A 27,678-nucleotide genomic window follows, 5' to 3' on the forward strand; every position below is an offset into this window, starting at 1 on the left:
TATTTATTACCTTCCTAAAATCAAAGAATGGTTATTGTACATTTGTAATTCTATTGAAGGCAGTAGAGGAACCTCAACCCTCCTATTTGTTAGTAATTGCCTCAATCAGTTGAGTTCATACTGACATCTGGAGGTCACGTTTGGTACTACATGAGGGCTATTTCACTTCAGAGTTCTTCATGCCTTCAACCCCTTTAAAAATAAGTAAAACATCTGAAACACTAAAAACGTCAAAAAAGTAGTGAGAAAAGTTTGTATTTTGTATATTCTACAATATCTATGTTGCTTGGAGAATTTGGGTATAACTCCGGGAAAGAATAATGGTAACCATGATTAACTTTGCTTGAGTACCAGCTAGATGTCAGGCAGCACACTAATGCTTTGCTTGCAGCAGCTTATTTCATCTTCAGACCACCCTATGAAATAAAGACTATTATTGTCCTCATTTTCCAGTTGAGATGCAGGCTCAGAGTGGTTGGTAATTCCTCAAGGTCACTTAACTGGTCATGGCAGAGCAGAAGTGGAACCCCAATCTATGTGACGGCAGAATCTAGTCCAGTTGGCACTGTTGCAGGAGGAATGTGTTGTGGGGTTAAAAGAAATTCCTGTGAAGAATAAATCACTCTGGGCCATTCCCACAAGGAGCCAACTTGTAGAACTTCCCAAGTCATAAGCATTCAAAATATCCCCCCCCGCCCCCAGCCCTGCCAAAAAAAATCTTTGTTAGGAAAAGAGTTGACAGAAAGGGGCAGGAATGTCTCAGAAACATTATCATTTGCCAACTGAGTCTGAGGTCTATTTGTAAACTACTCTCTTGGGTCAAATGAATTGGGCCCAGCCCTACCCTAATGGGCACCTGAGATGCCATTTATTTAAGGCCCACATTTGTGAAGGGCCTCAAATGTGGATCTCCAAATGGGATGTACTGAACCCATTGCAAGGCGATGACTTCCATCATACAATTTCATGCTTGGGTCTGATTAAATGATGGCCCAGACCCATCATGTGTTATGAATAGGTAACTTTTGCCAATGTTGTAATTATCTTCTAAAACGGCATAATTCTGTTGTACTATATTTCTGCATTAAAAGTATTAAGTGTAGACATGTTACACTTCAAGTGTTAGAACTCTTTAGCATTTAAAGAACGTTTTTAATAAACTAAGAACCTCCAGAGATGAAAGGGGGCCACATCACTCTTGAGCTTTTAAATGCCCTTGCTGAGCAGCTCCATAATCCCACAACTGCACTTGGAGCCGTTAGCTAGGAAAGTGCTAATCTTTGCTTTAAGGCCCCTCTTCTAAAACTCAGCCTTCTTTTCTAGTACTGTCTCTAAGGTATTGGCAGGATTTGACTGATAAGTCAAAACACCTCAAAAGCTAAGACATGGCCAAAGATAATGTCTAAGAAATTAGAAGAAATACTGTGCTTTTGGAAGATGGCTGATTAATGAAATTTACTCAGAGCATTTTGGCCAGTGTGATTCTTGTACTTGGCTAAAGGGACTTAGTTGATTTCGATGTCTCTTACTGATTTCATACTCCCAATAATGAGTGTGTGTGTGTGGTTTTTTTAAGAAAAAGGAAAGTTTTCTGTTATATTAAGGTAGTAACAAGTAATAAACATCTCAAAGAAAGAAAGCTAATGAAGTTTTCTATCAAAATTCATGGTAGGACTGGCAAATGTCAGTAGTCACAATGTTTTCTCTCTTCCTATTCCTAGCCATATGCCCAGAGATCATAAATGAGGGGATTACTTCTTACATTTCATCCCTCCATGTTTCCCTCTGTTACAAACTCATCAACTCAATATGTTGACGATAGCAGTCTGGCAAGAGCCAGTGTCTGTCTACCAGTTTCAGAGAGAAAGGAAGATCTGTTAGGATTAAGACTGTTTCTCATTATTGTACTATATATGGTTTCTGTAAACCAATTAAAGACTCATTTCAAAACTCTTCATGTCTCCTATTCTGGAAAAATGCAATCTGCTATTATTATTACTTACATGAGAGTCAAATGTAATAATTTGAGTGGTTGGAATAGAAGATATTCAAGATGGAACTTCAGTCACCCTTGGCTCCTTGCATTCCTTCATACATACCCACTCAATCTCTGATATATAGTGTTTTTGATTCTTCTCCATAAAAACACTAAAATCGTTCCAAGATCTCCATCCACGCTGTCACAAGGTTGTAATAGTCTTACTGCCTCCAGCATACAACCCTTCAAATGTTCCTTCCATGCTAGAGTTATCTGGTGAAGGGTGGTTAAATAGATGAGTTTGAACCACAACCCTGTCATTTACTAGTTAGGTAACCTTGGGCAGGCTTCTTACCCTCAATTTCCACTTCAATAAAATGAGGATAATAATTATATTTAGTTCATAAAGTATATGAGTACACTCTCATATGACTAACAGAGGCTTCTGTAGAAGTTCATTGAAATGTTAAGGGTTTATATTCATAAATCGATTTTTTTAAAGGCAATTTTGTGATAGAAAATGTGATGATTAATTGTATGTATCAACTTTATTAGAATACAGGGTACCCAGTTATCTAGTTAAATATTCTAGGGATGTCTATGAGGATGTTTCTGCATGAGATTAACATTTGAATTGGTAGACTGAGTAAAGCAGATTGCTTTCCCCAGTGTGGATGGATCTAATCCAATCTGCTGGAGACCTGAAAAGAAGAAAAGGCAGGGTAAGAAGCATTTGCTCTCCCTGACTGTTTTTTTTTTTTTTAATTTTTTTTTTCAACATTTATTTATTTTTTGGGACAGAGAGAGACAGAGCATGAACAGGGGAGGGGCAGAGAGAGAAAGAGACACAGAATCGGAAACAGGCTCCAGGCTCTGAGCCATCAGCCCAGAGCCTGACGCGGGGCTCGAACTCACGGACCGTGAGATCGTGACCTGGCTGAAGTCGGACGCTTAACCGACTGCGCCACCCAGGCGCCCCTCCCTGACTGTTTTTGAACCAGAATATTGGCTTTCCAGATTCTCAGACCTCTGGACTCAGATTGCAACTCTACCAGTGGCTCTCCTGGATGTCTGGCTTGCAACAGCAGACCATGGGACTTCTCAGCCTCCATTATCAAGTGAGCCAGTTCCTTATGATAAATCTCTTTATATATACAGGTTCTAGATATACTCTCTCTCTCTCCATATATATATATATATATATATATATATATATATATATATGAATGATATGGCCTGTTTTCTTTTTCTGGAGAATCCTGACATAGAAACCAAGCTAGATTCTACACTAATTTGTGTAACATATCTGAAATGTTACTAAGTTAGTGAGCAATTCCGAATGAATTAATGTTTCTAAGCATTGTAATTTATTAGATCTTATCCAAAACCATGTAGAATGTTAGTTTTTGTCTATTTATTAAAAGAGGCAAAGAAATTATGAAACCAATTGAAAGGGTCTGTTTTTTGTATACTACTTAAGGAAGCTGCCAGGGTATTAGGGTGATATTCACTGGAAAGTGCCAAACACTTTTGTTCGCAAATTTACTCAATTTGGTAGTCATAATTTTTCAAAGTCACCACTTTGGAATTTGTTATTTTGATGTCCTGAATCGTTAAGTACTTGAAAATGGTCTTTGGTGTTAGACTACAAAAAGAACAAAGTAAAATGTTTGGAATGTATAAGTCAAATCCCTTAGAATTGAACACCATGTGCTGAGATAACCTTATTGAAATTTCCAATACTATTCAACAACTCGGGTGTACTAGATCTCTTAGAAATCCACTTCTATGTAAAATACGTCTATTTTTTTTTTATTACTAAGCTTTGTTTTCAAAATATATTGTTTCATTTACCAAAAGCATCGTTCATTTAGATAGCTGGCTTTAGATATTCTCCCAGGAATGTTATTATATTCACTTATAAACAACAGGATTAAACATTGCACTTCTGGCTGTGTTTTGGAAGAGTTCGTATCAGGACACCTTGCTCTGTCAGTGTTACTTCTGTTGATGGTATATATTGAGGCAGTGACACTGCTGGTTTGCATTTTCATTCCCTCAAAGTCTCTGCTTATCTGTGAATATTACTGAAATTAAGTAAGCCTCTTGAAAATAATTCAGTATACCATTTCTTTCAGGATGCCATTTAAAACTTCCTAAATATTGTGCCATTTCAGTATGTTCTGGTTAGCAAATATCTATTCTGTTAGCTTTCATACTTGCTTATTGTTGAGAATTTTTTTGCAAGTGCTTCAAACTTTTTTTTTTAATGGACTTCATTGTTATTTCAGTTTCAATGAATGAATATCTTTACATTTAAATTGCTGGTGAATTATTTTATTATTATTTTATTAAAATTTTATTTTTTATTATTATTATTATTTTATTATTATTATAACGTTAGTTAGCATATAGTGCAATAATTATTTCAGGAGTAGATTCCAGTGATTCATCCCCTATGTATAGCACCCAGGGCTCATCCCAAGTGTCTTCCATAATGCCCCTTACCCATTTTGTCCATCACCCATTCACAACCCCTTCAGCAACCCTCAGTTTGTTTTCTGTTTTTAAGAGTCTCTTATGTTTTGTCCACCTCCTTGTTTTTATAGTACTTTTGCTTCCCTTCCCTTATGTTCATCTGTTTTGTCTCTTAAATTCCACATATAGGTGAAGTCATATGATTTTTGTCTTTCTCTGACTAAATTTGCTTAGCATAATACCCTCTAGTCTATCCTCATAGTTGCAAATGGCAAGATTTCATTCTTTTTGATTGCCAAATAATATTCCACTGTATGTATGTATGTGTGTGTATATATATATATATATATATACACACACATATATATACATATATGTGTGTGTGTGTGTGTGTATATATATATATATATATATACACACATACACACACACACACACACACACACACACACACACATCTGATTTAGGACTTCTCCAGTGAATCAATAAAAATGAATGTGTTAAGTATATATTTGTATTCATAATGGAATTTAAAGTTCTATATAACTGATTAATCAGAAAAAATTCAAGAACGTTGCAGGAGGTGAGAAGTTTTCTATAACTTTAATTTAGTGAGATTAATATCCTGCAGCTAGTAACACATATGAACTATTTTACCATGAACCATAATTTATACAGGTATATATTTAGTATAGCTTGCACAGAAATATTATACGATAAAAATACAGCATTTATCTATTTGATAAGGAATTAATGTCCATTTTATGGATATACTGCATAGAGTTTATTCATTCATTAGTTAATGGGTATTTGAGTTGTTTCCACTTTTTGGCTATTATGAGTAACCCTGCTATGAACATTCATATACAGTTTTCTGTGAAAGCAAATGTTTTTATTTATTTTGGGTATATACCTAGGAGTGCAACTTCTGGGTCATATGGTAACTCTTTTTAGCATTTTGAAGAATTACCAAACTGGTTTTCATAGTGGCTGTACCACTTTACTTGTCCCACCAGCAAGATAAGAGGGTTCCAATTTCTCCACATCCTTGCTAACCCTTATCATATTATTATTACTATAGCTGTCCTAGTATGTGTAATGTGGTATTTTATTGTGGTTTTGATTTGTATTTCCCTAGTGATTAATGATGTTGAGCATCTTTTTTATATGCTTATTATTCACTTATGTATCCTTTTTGGAGAAATGTCTATTCAACTCTTTTGCACATTTTTAAATTAGGTTATTTGTCTTTTTATTGTTGTAAGAATTTTTTACATATTTTGGATACTAGATCTTTATCAGATATATTATTTAATAATACTTTCTCCTATTCTGCAGATTATCTTTTCACTTTCTTGATAGTATATTTTGACTCATAAAAGGTTTTAATTTTTAATGAAGTTCAATTTACCTTTCTTTGGCTGCTTGTGCTTTAGGTATCATGTCTAAGAAACTATTGTCTGATCAAAGGTCACAAAGACTCACTCAAACTTTTCTTCTAAGAGTTTTAAAATTTTAGCTCTTATACTTAGATCTTTGATCCAGTTTGAGTTAATTTTTCTATGGGATGTTAGCTTAGATAGAGGTCCAAATTCATTCTTTTACCTAATACTATTTGTTGAAAAGGCTATCCTTTTTACATTGAATCATCTTAGCATCCTTGTCAAACATCAGTTGACCATGACAGGATATACAACATAAAGAGTAAAACCTAATGTAAAACATGGACTTTTAGTGAATAATAAATATCAGTATTGATTCATCAGTTGAAACAATTGTACCACACTAATGCAAGACATTGATAATAAGGAAAACTATGAAGTGAAGCAAGGAGTATCTGGAAACTCTACTCTCTTCAATTTTCCTGTAAACCTAAAACTGCTCTTAAAAAATTAAGTTTATTAATTATTTAAAAATCAATTGACCAGGGCGCCTGGGTGGCTCAGTCGGTTGAGCATCCGACTTTGGCTCAGGTCACGATCTCGCGGTCCGTGACTTCGAGCCCCGCGTTGGGCTCTGGGCTGATGGCTCGGAGCCTGGAGCCTGCTTCCGATTCTGTGTCTCCCTCTCTCTCTGCCCCTTCCCCGTTCATGCTCTGTCTGTCTCAAAAATAAATAAAACGTTAAAAAAAATTTTTTTAAATCAATTGACCATAGATGTATGTGTTTATTTCTCCACTCCTCTTCCTTTGATCTGTATATCTATCCTTATGTGAGTAACACATTTTTTTATTGCTATAATGTTATAATTTTTTTAATCCAGGAAGTAAGAGTCCTCAAACTGTCCTTTATCAAGGATGTTTTTGCTCTTTTGAATTTCCATATGAATTTTAGGATTAGCTTGTTAATTTCTGCAAAAAGAAAAAAGCCGTTGGAATTTTCACAGAAAAACTCATACATTGAATATGTACATCAACTTTAAGAGTATCTTCAAGAAGGGGTGTAGTACCTGGGTGGCTCAGTCGGTTGAAGGTCTGACTGTGGCTCAGGTCATGATCTCAGGGTTCCTGGGTTCAGAGTCCTGTGTCTGGCTCTGTGCTGACAGCTCAGAGCCTGGAGCCTTCTTCAGATTCTTTGTCTCCCCCTTTCTCTGCCCCTCCCCTGCTCACACTTTGTCTGTCTGTCTCTCTCTGAAAAAATAAATAATAAAAACATTAAAAAAGAATATCTTCATGGGGCGCCTGAGTCACTCAGTTAGTTAGCATCTGACTCTTGATTTCGACTTAGGTCATGATCTCACAGTTCATGAGTTTGAGCCCCGCATCCGACTCTACACTGACAGTGCTGAGCCTGCTTGAGATTCTCTGTCTCTCTCTCTGCCCCTCCCCACTTGCACACGCGCTCTCTGTCTCAAAATAAATAAACTTTAAAAAAAGAGTATCTTCTTCTTACAATATTGTCTTCCAATATATAAACATAAGTCTTTCCACTTATTTAGGTTTTCTTTAAAAATTTCAAGAATATTTTGTAGTTTTTAGGGTACAAGTCTTGAACTTTCTTCATTAAATGTATTTCTAAGTATTTCATTCTTGTTGGTGCTATTGTGAATGGGAATTTCTTAATTTTATTTTGAGATTTTTATTTGCTAGTGCATAGAAATAGAACTGATTTGTATATATTCCTCTTATCTCCTGCAACTTTTCTGGCTTTCATTCATTCTCCTTTTGATTAGTGAGTCAATCTCCTTACTCCTATAGATTTGTTCATATTTTCTATTTATTCATGATTCAGAGTTGGTACATTTTATATTTGTAGGAAATTTTTTCTTCTAAGTTATCCTATTTGTTGGTATATATTTGTTCATAGTAGTCACCTATGACTTATTTCTGTGGCATCCGTTGTAATGTCTCTGCTTTCATTTCTGACTGACTATGTATGTATGCATGTATGTATTTTGAGAGAGAGAGAGAGAGCAGGGGAGAGGGACAGAGGAGGGGGGGGAGAGAGAGAGAATCTTAAGCAGGCTCCACACACAGTGTGGATCCTGACACAGAGCTCAATGTAAGAGGAATGAAATGAGCCAAATGAAATGGGATCATGACCTGAGCTAAAATCAAGAGTTGGACACTCAACCAACTGAGGCACCCAAGCATCCCTGTAATTATTTGATCCCTCTCTTTTATCCAAGTGTGTTTAGCTAAAGTTTTGTCAATTTTATTTTTTTAATCAACCCTTAATTTGTTTTTGTATTCTCTATTTCATTTATTTTTGCTCTAATTTTTATTATTTCTTTCCTTATGCTAACTGTGGGCTTAGTTCAATATTTTCTAGTTCCTTGAAGTGTAAAGTTGGGTTATTTAATTGAAATCATTTTTTTTTAATGTAGGCATTTATTGCTATAAACTTCCCTCTTAGTACTGTGGTGCAGCATCTCCTAAGTTTTGGTATGTTGTGTTTTCATTTTCGTTTGTCTTAGGCTATTTTCTAAGTTCTTTTTAATTTCTTCTTAGATGCATTGGTTGTTCAGGAGTGTGTTCTTTAATTTCCACATATTTATGAATTTCCCAGCTTTCTCTCTGCTATTGATTTTTAATTTCATTCCCTTGTAGAAAAGATACATGGCATGATTTCAGCCTTTCTGAATTTGTTAAGACTTGTTTTGCGACCCAACATGTGATCTATCCTGGAGAATGTTCCATGTCCACCTGAGAAGAATGTACAGTCTGCTGCTATTGAGTGGAATGTTCTGTTTATGTCTGTTAGGTCCATTTGGCCATTAGTGTCGTTCAAGCCTACTGTATGCTTATTGATTTTTGGTCTGGATGTTGTATCCATTATTGAAAGTGGTATATCAAGTCTCCTGCTGTTGTATTGCTATGTATTTCTCCCTTCAGTTCTGTCAATGTTTGCTTTATATATAGGTGCTCTATAATTGTTATGTTTTCCTGGATGAATTGGCCCTTTTATCTTCATATAATGACCTTCTTTATCTCTTGTAACAGTTTTAACATCTACTTTGTCTAAGTATAACCACCCTTATTCTCTTTTAGTTATCATTTACATATAATATCTTTTCCCATCCTTTCACTTTAAGCTCATTTATGTCCTTAAATCCAAAATGAGTCTCATATAGATGGTATATAGTGAAATCTTTTTATAATGTTGGTTTTGTTTTGTTTTGTTTTTAAATCCATTCAGCTCTCTGTGTCTTTTGATTCGGGGGTATAATTCATTTGCCTTTTGGGGCGCCTGCGTGGCGCAGTCGGTTGAGCGTCCGACTTCAGCCAGGTCACGATCTCGCGGTCCGTGAGTTCGAGCCCCGCGTCAGGCTCTGGGCTGATGGCTCAGAGCCTGGAGCCTGTTTCCGATTCTGTGTCTCCCTCTCTCTCTGCCCCTCCCCCGTTCATGCTCTCTCTCTCTGTCCCAAAAATAAATAAACGTTGAAAAAAAAAAAAGTAATTACTGATAGGGAAGAACTTGCTATTGCCATTTTGTTAGCTGTTTTCTATCTATCTTGAAGTTCCTTCATCTCTCTGTTCCCCTCATTGTCTTCCTTTGCATTTTTGTTGATATATTGTATGAATATGCTTGATTTCTTTTTCTTTTGTGCATCTTATCTAGGTATATTCTTTGTAATTACCATGGAGCTTACAAAAAAACAACTTATGGTTGTTATGACAGTCTGTTTTAAGCTGATAACTTCAATCAGACATCAAAACTCTACGCTTTTACTTCCCCCAAACACGTTTGTTATTGATGTCACAATTTACATCCTTTTATATTGTGTATCCATTAACACATTTTTATAGTTATTAATGCTTTTGTCTTTTAACTTTATGCTGGAATTAAAATGGATTTACCCATCATTATAATTTACATTATCCTATATTTGTCTTATATTACCTTTAGCCTTTACCTTACTTTTACCAGAAAGTTTTGAATGTTCATATGCTTTCCTATTACCGTTTAGCATTGTTTCATTTCAACTTGAAGAACTCCCTTTAGCATTTATTATAAGGCAGTTCTAGTGGTGATGAACTCCCTTTGCTTTTGTTTGGGAAATATTTTCATCTCTCTTTCATTTCTGAGGGACAGTTTTGACAGGTATAGCATTCTTTCAACACTTTGGATATACCATCCCATTCCCTTCTGGCCTGCCAAGTTTCTGCTGAGAAATCTGCTGATCGTTTCATGGGGGTTCCCTGGTATGTGACAAGTTGGCTTTGTCTTGCTTCTTCCAAAATTCTCCATGAGGGTAGATTTTAGGTGTTCTCAACACACACACACACACACACACACACACACACACACACACACAAATTATGTACCTAATCAGCATGACTTTTTTGAATTCAAAGGGACAAGATAAATTAGAATGCACTTTTCTTTATGTAGAGCCCTGCTCTTCACTCTCTCTTACCCATCCTTCCAAATAGCATTCATTAACTTCTTTCCCGCATTTCTAAGGTGTATGTCAGTGTAATGTCTTTATTAAGTAATTGCCTTACAAAAATTTTAAAACACTCTATTTGATTTTTGACAATTTGATTATAATATGTCTAGGTTTGGATTACTTTGAATTCATCATATTAAGATTTTGTTAAGTTTCCTGGATCTGGATGGCCATTTCCTTCCCCAGATGTAGGAAGTTTTCAGCCATTATTTCTTTGAACGAGATTTCTGCCCCTTTTTTCTCTCTCTTTACCTTCTGGAACTCCTATAATGCATATATTGATACGTTTTATGGTGTCCCATGTGTTCCTTAAGCTTTCTTCAGTATTTTTCATTATTTTTCCCATTTGTTCCTCTGACAGGATAATTTCCAGTGACTGCTCTTCAAGTTTTCCAACACTTTCTTCTGTTTTAGTCTGTTGTTGAGCTTCACTAGGGAATTCTTCATTTTACTTATTGTATTCTTCAGCTTCATAATTCCTGTTTGGTAATTTTAAAAATTACCTGTCTGTTGAAGTTGTCACTTTATCCATGCATTGTCCTGATCTTGTAGATGATCCTTATAATAGTTATTTAAAATTTTCTATCAGGTAAATCTTATATCTCCATTTCATTAGAATCCGTTTTGGGAGATTATCTGGTCATTTTGTTTGGGATATATTTCCTTATTTCTTTATTTTCCTTGATTTTTTGTGTTGGTTTCTATGCATTAGACAAAACAGCCACTGCTCCCAGTCTTCAGAGACTGTAGGAAGATATTCTAAAGTATTCGTGACACCATGCCAAAGCTGCTTCTGCTTCCTACCCAAGGGTAAAAAGCCTAAAACAATGGTAGATCTTGTTTGGCTAGATCCCTCACTCAAGCATTTATACCAAAAGATGAAGTCCTTGGCTTCTTCTCCAGCACAATACTGGGCAATGATTCATTCATCTTTTAAGACTTTTGCACCTGAGTGGACACTGTGAGCCTGCCTAAATGATTTATCCCTCCACTTCATAGTTCCATTTGAAGCCCTGGCTAGTTCCTGCTCCCAATTATTACCATGTCTATACGGTGGCCAACACCAAGAAACTTTGTCTTTGTGATTAACAGACTCTGAGCATCATAAACCTTCAGAGTTTCTATTCTCTCCTAAACTCTTTCAGTTAAATCTTATCCCATCATCACTCTTTAGTCACAGATGGGTCCTACTTCCATCCATGATGCAGCTCTCTTCTGTAGTCATCAAATCTTGTATTCTCAACCTCACCTCCTGCCCTACTGGTCTCTTTTCAAGTCTCCATTTTCTAGGCGCTGTTAACCTTGTGCCTTTGCCCCTCAACCTCCCAACCTGCTAGACGTACTAGAGTCATTTTCAGCCATCCAAACAGAGGTCATTTCCACCTTCTTATTGATGCTAACTCTGATTTTCTTCCACTATATCCTAGGCATCTCCCTCTTTGATCCCAAAGTACTTTGATCCTAATTATGGTACTCACTTACTTATATAAAATGGTATGTAGACACCAAAAGACATCAATCAGTGCTCTTTACCTAGCAGTTCTTTAAATGTAAATGCTAATTTATTTGGATTATTTCATATTTTTCTTACAGTATATAAAAGATGACTTGGAAACATTACTGTGTCTGAGTGAACTATGTTCAGCACATAACCTACTGAGTGACTTGGGCAAATTATTATAGATCTATTGCTTCATCTGTAAAAAGACATTATTTACCTACTTCTGAGGTTATTATGAATATTAGATAAAATGATGAATGCAAAATATTTAGCATATGAGTGCTCAATACATCTTCGTTATTCAAAACATTTACCAGAGTGACTGGCACACAATTGGCATTCATTCATCTGCTTCCAATATTAGTCAATGTTTAATTACCATTTAAGACAGTGACTATATTTTCATATTCCTCACAATGCTTAGGGTAGTCACTTACATAAGTTAGGTCTTTAATTAATTTGGTTTAAATACATTAATCAGAAAATATCTTTGTCACTTTGAGGTATGGAAGAAGTTCTAAAACAAGATTGGAAAAGTGGTGATTTTAAGAGAAAAAGATGAACTACATTAAGAGCTTGTGTTTATCAAAAGGTATTCTATAGACTGAAAAGATAAGCCACAAACGAGATGATATCCTCAGTAAATATAACTGAAAATGGGTTAGCATTCAGAATGTACCATAAAGAAAATACTCCTACAAATTGCTAAGTAGAAGACAAGTAACCCAGTAGAAAAAAATGGGCAAAATTCATGAAGTGGCAATTCACAAAAAAAACAAAAAAACAAAAAAACAAGAATGACCAGAAACACAAGGTGCTCAACTCTATGGTAATTAGAAATAAACAAAGCAAAACTATAATTAAATAGTATTTTATTCCCATTATATGGGCAAAAAAATTTTAATCTGCCAATACCAAAGTGAAAATATGGAATAATGGAAATTCAAATGCACTTCTAGTTATAGGCAGAAATTGAGTAGCTACTTAAAAAAAATAACTTTGTACCTATCACTACATGGATGGATATAGCTCTTTCCTCTGGGGAACAAGGAGGCTAGGATTGGGAAGGTGCACACAGGTAGCTTCAATTATATTGTCATTAGTTTTACATCACAAGTTGTATGATGGGTTCATGGATATTTATATTTTTTTAACTTATGTGATTACATAAATTGTTTTAAATATATCAAATATTACATAATGAGAGATTTTGAAAATGGAAGATTTGGTGAGGATGGTTGAGATTTTGTATTTTTAATTATTTATTATAACTCAAAATAAAATATGAATTACAAAACTTCACTGTGGGTGTGATCCATATGGCAGGTAAATTTTTAAAGCACATGTATCCTCTTTTGGATCATCTTGTCCCACTATTTCAAAAAGAAAGTTGAGATGTTCATTTTGATTGTGAATCCAGAGAAGGCCAGAAATACGAAGATTTTTCATAGATGACATTCTTCTGTTTGACATAGCATATCGCAAATAAGCTTTTTTTTTTTAAGATTTGTCCAATATTTTTGAAAATAAATCAAACAGAAGAGTAATCCAAGCAAGACCAAAAGTACACCAAAGCATTATTATTGCTGGGTAAATTTTTGAGTAATTCTGGGAAGGATTTATACCTAAAGGCAAAAAGTAAATCACAAAAAGTACGTCATTGGAACATGACTTTTACTTCTGATCTTTTCTTCTCCCTCATAAACGATACTACATTAGTCTAAACCCATAAAAGTGTCCACATTTAAAGTCTAATTGCTGATTACTAAAGATCAACTGGAAATAAGAATACTTCTGAAATGAATATTATATTCCATATGACTATTTATACCATGTTTGTCTTTTCAGTGTTACTTTTCTAAATAAGGGACTAACAGATCGTCCCACTTCTGTGACCTAGTAATCAATAAACAAAATTCCAGATATCAATACATGTTCCTTCTGGGAAATTAGAGCCTGGAGCCTCCTTCAGCTTTTGTGTCTTCCCTTCTGTCTGTCCCTCCCCCACTCATTCTCTCTCTCTCTCTCTCTCTCTCTCTCTCTCTCTCTCTCTCTCAAAAATAAATAAACATTAAGAAAAGAAAGAAATTGGTTAACATTAGAACTAAAGGGGTTTTATAAGTATTCTTCCTGGGCTGTCAGTTATTTCTCACTCTCAGACTGCTTAGATTATGCTTCTCCTTGAAGACTCACCTGTAGCCATAGCTGAAGCATGTGGTAAGCCTTTTTCTTCTTCCTTGATGACATCATTGCACTATACATTGAACTCAATCATGGCATATTGGAACTTGAATTGTAACTGTCTATTTACATATCTAAATCATCCCTACTCCAGTGTGTGCTCCTTGTAGACAGGAGCCAAGTTTTAGTCATGGCTAATTCCTCAGCATACAACAATTAATATTTTCACATGGAAAAAAATCAACTAGTTCAAAGTTTTCCTCACCCCAGCTATTTTATATTAGATCAAATTGAATCCTGTTGGCCAAGTAGCTTGTCCAAATTGACCCAGAGAGATTGTGGTAGAACATACATCAATGTTCTGCTTCTTGCCTTTGTCCTTATTATGTAGAGTACTAATTCTTCTATATAAGTGTGAGGCATATGCATGTATGCAAAATGGGGTGGTATACCTATGTTCTTTGGGCTAACTTTTAAAAAAATATGTTCATAGTAAGAATAATGTTTGTTATGACTCTTAATTTGAGGCAGAGATGAGCCAAGAACAATGGTGGTTTCCCAAAATACATAGCCTAGAGACTTACTTTGTTCCTTTAAAGGATTTATAAACACAAAAAGCCTTTATAAAAATAATCTTACAAAATACTTTTTTGATATTACTGTTGAATTTTAGGTATGTATGTAAATACTTAGTGTCTGGGGGTCTTTATTTCCTTCTTATACAGTATATTTAATCTAAGGTGAAAGTGGATTTGTCTATTGGGAAAGACACTAAGTGCATGTTGCATGGGATTTCTTTTGTACTGGTATTTTCATTACACATGAATTTTGGATACCTGTATGAGCAAATGGTGACATGCTTTAAAAGGAATTCCTCTGTTCCATTTTCCAATAATTAGTGTACTCTGTGGCCTCAACAAAGAAGGAAGTTGGATGGAAAGGAATTATTTTAGATTCTCTCATGGATTGTCAGATGATTGGAGTTTGTAAAATAGTTTTGGCCTCTACCCTAACCCCTATAGTTAAATGCTATGTTTCTGGCCATACTTTTACTTCAAATCTTATTAATTCTGTGGCTATGAATGCTAATACAATTCCAAGATTCAATCGACTTACCTAGTACATAGTCACCAAACCCAATGGTACTTAAGGAGATAAATGCAAAATATAGTCCTTCCTTGTAAGTCCAGCCCTCTGTATGCATGAAAAGTAATGGTGGTAGATGAAAATGACAAGTCCAGTCACCAAAAAAAAAGAGGAGGGCGTGAATTTTAATTTTTCTCTAAAAATAAAAAAAGAAAGAAGTAAGGAAAAAAGGGGACAAAGGGAAGGAATGAGGCGAGGGATAAGGAGGGAGGGAGGGTGAAGGAGGAAAAAAGAGAAAGATGATTATAATTTATGCATAAATTATAGGAGAAAATAAATGAATTGTCCCGTCTTAAAATTGGATATTCCCTTTACAGCCTATGTCATATTAATCAATTAAAATGTTTTTATAATATGGGGCACGTGGGTGGCTCAGTTGGTTGAGCATCTGTCTTCAGCTCAGGTCAGGATCTCACAGTTCGTGAGTTCCAGCCCCACATTGGGCTCTGTGCTGACAGCTCAGAGCCTGGAGCCTGTTTCAGATTCTGTGTCTCCCTCTCTCTGCCCCCCCCCCCACTCTGTCTCTCTCTGTCTCTCAAAAATGAATAAACATTAAAAAAAATAAATTAATTAAATAAAATAAAATGTTTTTATAGTATAATTCAAATTCATTCAATAATCATTTATTGAGGTTTTTTTTTCTATTAGTACCATGAGAAATACTCAAGATACAGAGTAAAACTAAGACAGTTTTTCCACACAGAAATTACAGTTTTGTGGAAGGAGGGAAGAGACAGATAAGTAAACTGATATTAGAAATAACATGTTTTAAACTTTCACTTATAAAGTACCTCATACAGGACAGACGTTACTGACAGCTATACATGCCTTTTGATTTATTATTGTAAAGGGACATCTTGTCAATATTTCCTTAAATTTTAGTGTTTATATAATATGTTGATTGCAATAATTATATTGCATTGTGAGATTTGCAGTATTTTTTAAATTTGTGGGACTATGGAGCTGATGTAATAAAATTCTTATATGTCGTTTTTTGCCTAGAAATTTGAAAACAGAGATTCATTTTCAACTTTAAAGATGCTCAAGTCTATATAACCCACCCATAGAGGATTAGGGCAGAATTAGAGGAAAGTAGAAGAACTAGATAGCTAACTTTTAGTATATATTTTGGGACTGTTAAGGAACTTTAGGAACAAGAGATTAGTATTCAGGATTTCATTTTCTAAGGTTACTTCTGTTAATAGCTCCTTTTGTTTAACTTTGTTTGATGGTGGCAAACTCAGGGTATGCTAGGTCACTGATATAATTGTATTTGGGTCATTCTGTTATCTGGTGCACCTCAGTGACTCTCTCTGATGAGTTTCTTTAGATATATCTATAACCATGTAAATAAGGTACAGCCTTGGCCTCCAATAGGCTTTGGAAGGCAACATCCAAGAGATGCTGAGTTTCTGAAATGGCCAAGTCTTTGCTATCAGACATAATTACAATTGTTGATAACATGGTCCCAGGTGGGAGTTGGGGTGGAACAGGTAGAATCTTTTCAGATGCTATATGATCTCCTTCCTTGAAGGGGCAAGAAACTTCTCTGGTTGAACTATTTCACAGAGAATTTTTGGTCCCTAAGATATGCTCAAAGCTCTTGCCTCTCTATTCACCCCCAAGAAAGAATTGCTGGTAGGAATGGGTAAAGTACAAGAGCATTCATTGACCGCTACTGCACAGTAAGTGGCCAAATAATCTCCAAGGAGTTTCTTTCTCTGGACTTCACTTCCTTGAGACTGGAAAAGTAACCACCAGCTAGCACTCTTACTCAGCACTGCTCTTTCCTAAGAAGGCCTGGGACAACTGGCTTAGAGCAGGCCTGTTTAGACATCAAGCTGGCCTTTCAAGTATCACTCTTAAGCCAATGCATATGAGTCCAGAGAGGAAGGGAAGGGAGCATCCTGCCTCAGTTGTGTATTTTAAATGGATTAGTTAGGCTTAAGGGGTCATTGCTAAGGTGCAGTCTGGGTCGCAGGAACACCTGATCCAAATCCTGCTGGCAATAAGAACAAATATTTGCTTGTCTTTATCTTCTCTGCATACCTCTTTCTGGGATATCTTCAGCATCAGGAATGGGCCATCCTCTCACATCATCTCTCTCTTTCTCACTTTGCCCCAACTTAAGACAAATTGCCTAGCACTTTTCCCAATAGCTCTTCCAATGATATACTTTTGTAACCTATAACCTTAAAGAATTTCTTGCCCTTAACAGTATCAAGAAATGGATTAGGAGGCAAGGGAGCTCAGAACCTAGAATCAGAAGAACTGAATTTAAGAGGATAAACTCCTGTAGAAAATCTACATGTTAGGTTTTACCATACTTAGCTTATAAGGTGGTCCAGGGAATCAAAGAAAATCATGGTTATAAATATATGTATGTAAATCTATGTAGATGCATTATATAACATTCTACAAGTGTTCTTTCAAATAATACTTATGTTTTCTGAAGAAGAAAAATAAAGCGCTGCTGTTATTTTGGTCTGAATACCCTTTTCTTGATCCAGGAGTTCCATAAAAAGTACAGCCAGGGCAAGCATAACAAAAACACATACAAACACATATATACCTGCATACACACACACACACACACACACACACACACACGCACGCACACACACACGCACAGATATTTTAGCATGCATTTAACAAGAATTTATTTAGTGTGTGTACTTATTCTATGTAAGGCTATGAATCCAGGCATATATAAGAGAACAAAAAAAAAATCATTTAGTAAACATTACTTCTCTCATTCCCATAGTCTGAAGGTGTTTACTAAGTCCAGAAAATGGTTGTGATTACTCACAAATTGCAGTAATGTAATAGTTAGAGGAATCCCCAATAAAGCATAGAAGACACAGAATGTCTGACCCCTAGGAGTTCTGGGAGCAATTGACCCACAACCTGATGGATGATAAAAAACAAATTTATTATCTGCTCAATACTACTACTCCTTGGAACATGCACTTTTGATGTTTTGTTGTCAATGCTTTGTTGTGACTTATAACTTTTAAAAGTATTATCCAGCCATTTTATATCTGGGAATTTCTCCTAGGGAAATGATCAGAAAAGTGTATAAGAATATCACTAAAGCATTATTTGACTAAATAATGGAAACTAACATAAGTATCTAACATTAGAAGGCATATGCTGAGTAAAATGGCCCAATAAAATACTTTCCAGTCTTTAAGAATTACATTGTGGAAGTATATTCAATGATATGTGAAATTAATCATATATTGCTGCACACAAAAAATGACTTTTTTGTGGATTCTGCTATAACCACTTATAAAACCTATTTATGGGATAACAAAAATGGAGAATTTTGCTACTTTGCATATAGTTAAACTTGAATATGTCAATCTTGCTACTGAATCTAATTTTAATCTATACATGTTGGTATTTGGTGCCTATAGATAGCACAAAATTTAACATAATTTCATTTCTGTAAGTTGTGGATTTTGGTTGCTTTTGTGAAAGCAGTTGATGAACTAAACAATTTTATTCCTTCTATGCCCATGGCTCTTAAGTTCAATTTTTATTTTATTATTTTATTTTATTTTATTTTATTTTATTTTATTTTATTTTATTTTATTTATTTCTAACGTTTATTCATTTTTGACAGAGACAGAGCATGAGCAGGGAGGGGCAGAGAGAAAGGGAGAACCAGAATCTGAAGCAGGCTCCAGGCTATTAGCTGTCAGCACAGAGCCCAACACGAGGCTCGAACCCAAGAACCATGAGATCATGACATGAGCCGAAGTCAGACACAACCGACTGAGCCACCCAGGCACCCTCAATTTTTATTTTCAATGCTACAAAAGAATAGGAATACACTATCAACACACACACACACACACACACACACACACACACACACACACAGGCTGGAGAAGAATGCCATACCAAAGTTTCACAATGTTTCATGGACTTCACACAAAAGCTCCCTTCATTGCCTGTGGTGATATTTTAAACAGCCTGGCAATGTTAAAGTCATTACAACATGCGGAGTTCATGCCCATTTAAAGTCATGCCTGAACTCCTACAAATTCATAGTTCGCCTTAACTCACATTTGTTTAAAAGAATGTGTCTCGGGGCGCCTGGGTGGCGCAGTCGGTTGAGCGTCCGACTTCAGCCAGGTCACGATCTCGCGGTCCGTGAGTTCGAGCCCCGCGTCGGGCTCTGGGCTGATGGCTCAGAGCCTGGAGCCTGTTTCCGATTCTGTGTCTCCCTCTCTCTCTGCCCTTCGCCCGTTCATGCTCTGTCTCTCTCTGTCCCAAAAATAAATAAATGTTGAAAAATAAATAAATAAATAAATAAATAAATAAATAAATAAAAGAATGTGTCTTAAGAATAAAGGCAAAGTAGGCTTATTGACTGGTTCCAGGACTACAAAATAAGGACTACGTCCATTCTTCAGGCAAGCTGGTACTTTGATTCTGTCTCATCAAGAAGAAAATATGAGAACATCATACGATAGAGAATGGTCAAATGGTTTCACCTCCCTTAACTCCCTGTTAAACAGAACCAGTGAATACGGTTGAACTGCCTGAAGTTAGAATTATTCATCTACTGTGGCCCAGACTGGAATGGCTTAGGGATCAGATGACAAAATTCATGCCCACTGTTGCAAGCAGGCTATAAAGGTGCATACATGAGTTGTGTCTTTCCACAGTGTCAGCTTTATTTAATCATAAAGCAAGGGTAACATAATTGTTTTTTTTTTAATTTTTTTTAACGTTTATTCATTTTTGAGAGACAGAGAGAGACAGATCATGAGTGGGGAAGGGGCAGAGAGAGAGGGAGACACAGAATTGAAGCAGGCTCCAGGCTCCGAGCCGACAGCACAGAGCCCGACACGGGGCTCAAACTCACAAACCGTGAGACCATAACCTGAGCCGAAGTCGGACGTTCAACCGACTGAGCCACCCAGGCGCCCCGCAAGGCTAACATAATTGTAAAGCAGGTTCAGTATTCCAAGCCCAATGACATTTCACTACACATTTAACTTAGCTTCTTATGTATCACACAAAGCAGAGCATAAAACAAAGTCACAACAAGGAAGATACAGCAAGGGGTAAGAACTTAGTGAAGCAAATGTGGAGTCTGTGGATGGGTGCACAAGTGAGATGAGGGCTCGTTTCAGCCTGGGTCAGCTCTCCGACCATGCTGCTTATTATATTCAAGCAGTGGAAGATCTCTGTTATGTTCAGAGATCAGTCAGGCAGACCTTTCATCAGCAACTGCCTTTCTGATGCAGTCAGATATGGAAGGGTCAGCTTCTGGAGGTCTGACCATTGCTGCAAAAGTCCTCTCTTTTTGAAGATGCTTAACCAGTCTTAGGCCTTTATGGGCCTCTTCTGGTTCTGCTGTGTCATCAGCCTGTGCTGGTTTCAGCAACATCTCATCTTAGCACCAATGCCCTTGACTGCCTATGTCCCTGCTTGACATGAGTGACTCCATCTTGCTCTCTATATCCACCAATCAGTTGGACTTCTGTGTGCACCACCAGGCCATACACCAAAGGAAGTGGTCATTCAGACCTTGTTGTTATTATCCTCAGGGCAGAAACCATGGGTCATGGTGACATCCATTCCCAACAGTCTGATCTTATGTGGACCCCTAAAAGTCCGAGATTCTCCCAGTTCTTTTACTGAAATATAATAAGCAAGTAAGAACAGTTTCTCACAAATGTGATTATTTTGCTGGGAATTTGCAGGCATCACATTCTCCATAACTGTAAATGGGCACCCTATTTTTAGTGAAGGAAATATATCTGAGCATGCCATACTGAAAATAACAGTCATTATTAACCTTCTCTAGTCCTAGTCCCATGAGGAGGAAAATTCTACAGCGGTGCCAGAGGTCTCTGGCAGTCTAAACTGGTATTTCCTAGGAGTCTCCTTACGGTCTTTGGCACTGGCTATCTTAAGTTGTGCTTATTCTTTTTGTAAACCCTGATAACTCTTAGTTGAAATTAAAATACCCTGTAATTGTCTAAAGTTTAGTAGAAACCTATGGTAACGTTTTGTTTTAAAAATTACAAAATTGTCTAGCCAAGTTTGAGCTGAATTCCAGAGAAACTTGTAGACATCTTAGATCTATCAGCAGTCCTGGAAAATCTGACTGGTTCTTGCTTTGCTACTTATCTCACTCGTATGTTGGAAGACAAGGTGGAAATGCCATTGCCAGGACCACCCACTAAAGAGAAAAGACACATCAAATTTGTTATGGAAGTGACAAATGATCTAAAATTACAAACAAAGGGGAGGTTGCATGTATTGAGGAAATGTCATCTTAACAATAAAAGCAGGTTCTGAATTTGTAGGTTTGAAGGGGTTATGCCTTATGCAGACAAAGTTCCGTGCATTGGCATTCTAAATTAAAAAAAAAAACTAAATTAAACTAAAAACAAAGCATCTTACTCACCTATTGTGCTTAATATAGATGCCACAAATGAAAAAGAATTCTTAAAATTCCAACTGAAATAAAGAATTTCATTTCTTAAGGGGATTACTCCATTTTTTTACAGAAAAGGGCAGTGTCCACAAGGTAAAACCAAAACAAGTAAGCATTAACTTGGTGAAATGTATGAACTTTCCCTTAAAGCAATATGGAAAGAAATATGCCACTGTGGAATTTAGATTCTAGCTTAGGGAAATAAATATAAATATTGTATAATGTTAGGAGGTGATAAGAGATAAGTAGAGCACAATAAGGTGGGACAAGGGAGATAGTCAGAGAAAGCCTCACTGAGAAGGTAAGACTTAGGCTGGACTTAGAGGCAGTGAAAAAGTTAGCCAAATATTTGAGAAAAGAACACTCCAAGCAGAGGAAACAACTAGATCAAAGGGAAGAGCCTGGACTATTCTAGAGACATCAAGCACAGTGACTAGAGCAAAGTTGAGGGCAGAGTAATGGAAAAGGAAATAGAGGAGGAAGACCAGTTCATGTAAGATTCAAGAATTTTACCTGAAGGAAATGGGAGGAGTCACTGAAAGTTTTGAGCACAGGTGACTTACCTACCAAAGGGATACCAGAAAGATCACTTTGGCCGCTGTATTTAGAAGAGAATATAGAGAGCAAAGTCAGAACCAGGAGACCTGTTGGGAGAATACTGCAGAACTCCAGAAGTTCCAGAAGAGACCAAATGGTGGCCCAGTGAGACCAGGTGGCAGCAATGTTGGGGGAGGGGAGGGAGGAAAAGCAGTGGGAATCTAATATGTTTCCAAGGCCCAGCCAGTAGGTTTTCCTGAGAGATTAAAACTAAGAGAAAGAGCACAGTCAAGGATGATGCAACTCTTCACCTGAGCAACCAAAAGAATGGAGTTGCCACCAACTGAAGTGAGGAAGGTGGTGGTTGGGGTGGGTGGCAGATTTTCCTTTTGAAAGGAAAAGAGTAGGTGCTCATTGTTGGAAATGATGAGCCTGAGTGGTTTGTTGGACATCCAAGTGGAAATTTCAAATAGGCAAGTGGATTTACAGTCTGGAATTTGTGGGAAAGGCTTCAGCTGGAGATAAAAATTGGGGCGTTCTTGGCACATACATGATATTTACAGCCATGAGAGAGACAAACCACAAAGGAAATAAGTATAAAGAGAAAAGGTCTGAGGACTGCACCCAACAGCTCTTCAACATTATTGAGAAGAATAGAACCAGCAAAGGCAACCAAGAAAAAACCACCTGTAAAACAGGAGGAAAATCAGAATTAGGAGTGTGGTTTCCCAGAAGCCACATGAAGAAAGTCTGTCAAGAAGGAGAGAGTCACTGGTGGCAAATGATGCCGATAGGCTATGTAAGATAAGGACAGACTGTAAACAAATTTTAATTATGGCCATGTCTCTGAGTGACTCTCTAGGAGGGGTGTGTGTGGATTGCTGGTTGAAATGGTGGACACCAAAATCATTTGTAAATAGTATACAAAGAATGGCATAAAGATGACATTAGGGCTACCTGTAATTTTAAGTAGTGAGATGGGCTCTTTTTTCTTGCCTACTTACCTAAAATTCCCTTAAAATAATGCCAAAAACACACAAAACAAAATAGTAAAACGCGGCATTGAAAAGCAAGAATTATAGTTAAATCTGAATTGTGAAGTACTGCTAAAAGCCATTAAAGAAATGAAATTGATTACTAAAGAAACAGAGACAAAAAGCCCAAATTCAAAAAAAAAATAGGCACAATCTGCCATGAGTATGAACACTGCTTTTCACATAAATTTCCCAGAGGTACTTCAAGTTCAGCATTATTCATTAGACGTGGGGCAGGCAGATATACACAATAGTTATTAAAGGAAGGAAGGTAGGAAGGGAGAAAGGTAAGGATTTTTTGTTCCCAACGCTCTCTGTAAGACTTGCATGACTGATGGCAAAACTAGACAACAGCAACATAAAATGATTGCACAACTCTGAATATCCTAAAGACCATTGAATTGTGAACTTTAAATAAGTAAATTGTACCATATGTGAACAGTGTCTCAATCTTTTATTTTTTTAATGTTTATTTATTTTAGAGTGAGAGAGAGACAGAGTGCAAGTGGGAGAGGTGCAGAGAGAGGGAGACACAGAATCTGAAGCAGGCTCCAGGCCCTGAGCTGTCAGCATAGAGCCTGATGCAGGGCTTGAACCCACAAGCCGTGAGATCATCACCTGAGCAGAAGTCGGACACCTAAACGACTGAGTCACCCAGGTGCCCCTTTAAAGCTTTTTTTTTTTTAAAGAGCATGTAATGACTTCTGTAATTACCACTAAAATCAAGATTCAGAACTATTGTATCAACAAAACACAAAAATATCCCTCGTGCTACCCCTTTATAGTCACATCTCTCAAAACAACCCCAATCCCTAGCCTCTGTTAACCACTAATCTGTTTTCCATCTGTATAATACTGGTTAGACAGTTTTTTAAGCATTCCAGATACTTGCAGTAGAAAAATTTTCTGTCCTTTCCTAGATTTTCTTAAACTATTAACCATACTTATTTTAATGTCTTTAGATGATGACTCTTTATCCAATTATTGGTCTCTTTCTAATGCCTGTGGTTCTGTTAGTTTCCAGTCAGTTGTTTCCATTTTTTATCATACCTCCTAATTTTTCATTGGATGCTGGCCACTGTATATGAAAATATGTAGAGACTCTGGATGATGTTATCTTCCTTAAAAAAGAGGGTTTGGAGTTTTATTTGGCAGGCAGATGGAATACCAGCAGATTTCCTTATTCCTGTTGAGAGTAAATGATATAATTTGTTAGAGCTTGCTGTATTTTCAGTTTTATTTCTAGGGTGTGGTGTTTCTGGGATCTCAACAGACAACTCAGGGTGGTTGCCAAATCCCTCTAACTTGGTGAGCCTTGAACTCCAATTTCTGTCTCCCCAGCAATAGATGGCTGCTAAAGTCTCTACACAGCTCTTTAGAATCACAGATGCTGCTTTCATTTGTTTCTCTGAGGTCTTACTCTGCAAGTGCATAACTAAGGAGTTGGCCAACAGCTTGAGAGGAATTCATAGCAGACTTGGAACTTGTGGGCTTTCTCACTTTGAGGAATCCTCCTTTCTGGGATTTTCTTCCCAAATCTCAGCCACTGTTAGAACCCCACATTCTGACTGCTTGTCAGTTCGGCCCAGTAAGGCTGCTGCTTTCTGCTAGGACTTATTACCTATCACCAAGGTAACTGGGAAGCAACTCACAGAGGAAAAGACAAGTAAATGTGGACTTCAGCTCACGTGCTTGCTTTAAATGGTCATTGCCTTTTGGGGACCCACCTGCTTTGCTTATACTCCTGTGTTTTCAGACAGTTATTTTTGTAATATTTGTTTTGTTTTGCTTTACAACTAGTGTCAATGGAAGAGTTAGTCCAATACTAGTTATTCTTTCCTGACCCTCAGGATATCTTTTAGAGTTCCTGTGCCCTTGCTGTATCTGCTCTGTCATTTTTCCTCTTACCTGTATCTACCTTACTCCTTTGCATTCTCTTACTGTTTTCCTTATGTCTCCTAGAAGGGCTTATACCTTTTTTTCCCTCTCCAGATGACAGAAAACTAGTGCTATTACTTATGCAAGTTTAGGTAAAACAAACAAGAAGGCATTCTATAAAACCTATCTACAGCTAGACACATAATGAGCAAATTTATAACTTTCAAAACAAAACCCCTTTATCTCTTACCTGCAAAAAGATTTCAAGCTCTTCTGGAGTGATGTTGGCATAGCTACTCATTAAAGCTTCTCTGGCCTCCAAAAAGGAATTTTTCAATTCCTCCTGAATGTCTGTCTCCAAAGCTTGCAATATCTTCGCCCCCATCAAGTAGTAGCCCAAAAAGCAATCAACACTATGTACCTATAGACTGGGAAGCAACCATCTTTATTAGACAGTACAGACCAGTAGAATGAGAGGCACAGGAGGCCAGATTGCCTTAACATAAGATGGCTCCTCCCCCAAAACACAAAACACGCAACAAGAAAGATCTCTTTCCCATCTCTTTCCCAGAAAAATGTGATCTCATAATTAAACAATATACGGAAGTAAACAATCCCAAAATATTCACACAAGGCGAAATGAAATTTGAACTCCAGTTGTATCCTGACATAAACTATTCTGGTCTGTGAAAACGTAGGGGGGAAAAATCTATTTCTGAGGAATGTTAGTCAACTTAAGAATAGAGAGGGGACTTTGTTCAAATATCACCATTTAATCACTTATATGCTGGCATTTAAAGGCAGATGAGTCCAATATAGTTTATTCTTGGGAAATGTTTCTGTAGGTTCAAAAATATGTGCTATTAGTTAGTTTGCCCAATCAAGATGAATTTGGATAGATTATCTACCCTGAGGTCTTTTTCTAGTCCTCATTTCCTATTCTTTTCCTTGCTGCTCAGCATGAGGGAATAAATACTACCTATTGGGGAGGAAAATAACCATTATGTTGATGAAAACTGACTCTAATATGAGACCTGACAATGCAGCCAAATGATGGTCCTATTTCTCAGAGAAATTCTTTGGAGATAGCCTTGGTGTTTATATAGCTGTTCCTATCAGATCAAACCTACCTCACAACCTACCATTGTCTTCCATCAGTGAACCAGATCTTGTGAATCACAAGCCCTTGGCACTGTGGAATAACTTTTGTTATTATCTGATTTACAAACTAAAAATATATTTTGGAAGTGTCACAGGACAATTAGAAACACTTCCTCAAATAGGTACCTATTAAAGTCAATATACCAATTGGAGTACATACTTTGAAATAACAAATGCATCAATATAGAAATGATAGATATTCTTGAAAGGACCATAAATCTAATCTCTCTATATACAGATATTTCAACGTACGTTGAAACAATAAAAATTGTAACTTTTTTTCCAGATTTGTGGTATGAATAGATCGTTTGCTAGTGTGTGTTTAAAAAATGGTATTAGACTTCAAAAAGAAAAGAGACCCAAGTAAAGTAGGATTTATCAGATCCTATTTTATTTTTATTATACTCTATGAATAAGGAAAAAAGAAAAACATTCTAAGATTCACTGTAAGAGTATGAAAAGGAAAATGCATCCAGTGATTTGTCAAGAAACATTTATTATACTATTAGGAGAAAACAACCCCCAGGGAAGTCTTCGCCCAGGATCAGTCCTTAACTCACTAGGCTAAGCTTCCACTCAAATAGAATATCTTTAAGCAGTCCTACCTTTAAATGTAAGTTTTTCCTTATAATTTTTCATGGTGTGCTGAGGCAATACTTCTTCAGGATCTGAATGGTAATGTAACCCTTCTAAGTGATCTCACATCAACACCACAATTATTTCTGGAACCTTGGGAATAGCTAGTTCTACAGATGGTCCCCCCCACCCTTCGTTGCAGTGGATTAGTTTCCCATGGCTGCTGTAACAAATTACCACAACCTTAGGGGCTTAGAACACAAATTTATGATTATAGTTCTGGAGATCATAAATTCAAAAGGGGTCTCACTGAGCTACAGTCCACGTGTCAAGGGGCTATATTCTTTCTGGAGGCAAAAGGGAGATATCCATTTCCTTGTCTTCTCCAATTTATAGAGGCTGTCTGCATTCCTTGGCTTGCGCCTCTTCCTTCATCTTCAACATCAGCATCTTCAAGTTTCCCTGACTCTGACACTTCTGCCTCTGTCTTTTACTTAAAAGAACCCCTGTGACTATATCGTGCTCACCCTGATAATCCAGAGTAATCCCCCCATCTCAAGGTCAGGTTATTGGCAACCTTAATTCCTCCCTTGCCAAATAAAACAACATATGTATTAAACAAAATAATACAATTAAAAATCTTGGCTCAAGTCAAGGACTAAAAAAAATATAACTATTTTTAGTACCATGTAAACGGCTAGCATAAGGACCAATGTGTAGCAGATGGCCACTAAATTCAAACTATAGCTATTAAGAAGTGCCAAGTGTTATTCATCATAGTAATTATTATGTTTGATATGGGTCCTGTATCACATTCTTCTTAGTATTTCTCACAATTTTACAGTATATGTAG

General features: G+C 36.6%; 2 long non-coding RNA genes across 5 annotated transcripts in view; one reads left to right on the forward strand and one right to left on the reverse strand.

Moving 5' to 3' along the window:
- The window catches only part of LOC121031836 (uncharacterized), a 190,666-nt gene that overhangs the window by 71,969 nt on the left and 91,019 nt on the right, over window positions 1-27,678 (forward strand). For all 4 annotated transcript variants that reach the window (XR_005790924.1, XR_005790922.1, XR_005790925.1 and 1 more), the window contains exon 6: window positions 2,996-3,096. This is a non-coding gene — a long non-coding RNA (uncharacterized LOC121031836). The remainder of the gene's footprint in view (window positions 1-2,995; window positions 3,097-27,678) is intronic.
- On the reverse strand, window positions 20,046-25,704 carry LOC121031837 (uncharacterized). Its single transcript, XR_005790926.1, has 3 exons — window positions 25,339-25,704; window positions 24,261-24,396; window positions 20,046-20,833 (listed from the first exon to the last, which is right to left on the reverse strand). It is a non-coding gene; the product is annotated as an uncharacterized LOC121031837 (long non-coding RNA).

The sequence above is a fragment of the Herpailurus yagouaroundi genome, unplaced genomic scaffold (assembly GCF_014898765.1).
Source record: "Herpailurus yagouaroundi ecotype Mexico unplaced genomic scaffold, PumYag 141, whole genome shotgun sequence".
NCBI lineage: Eukaryota > Metazoa > Chordata > Mammalia > Carnivora > Felidae > Herpailurus > Herpailurus yagouaroundi.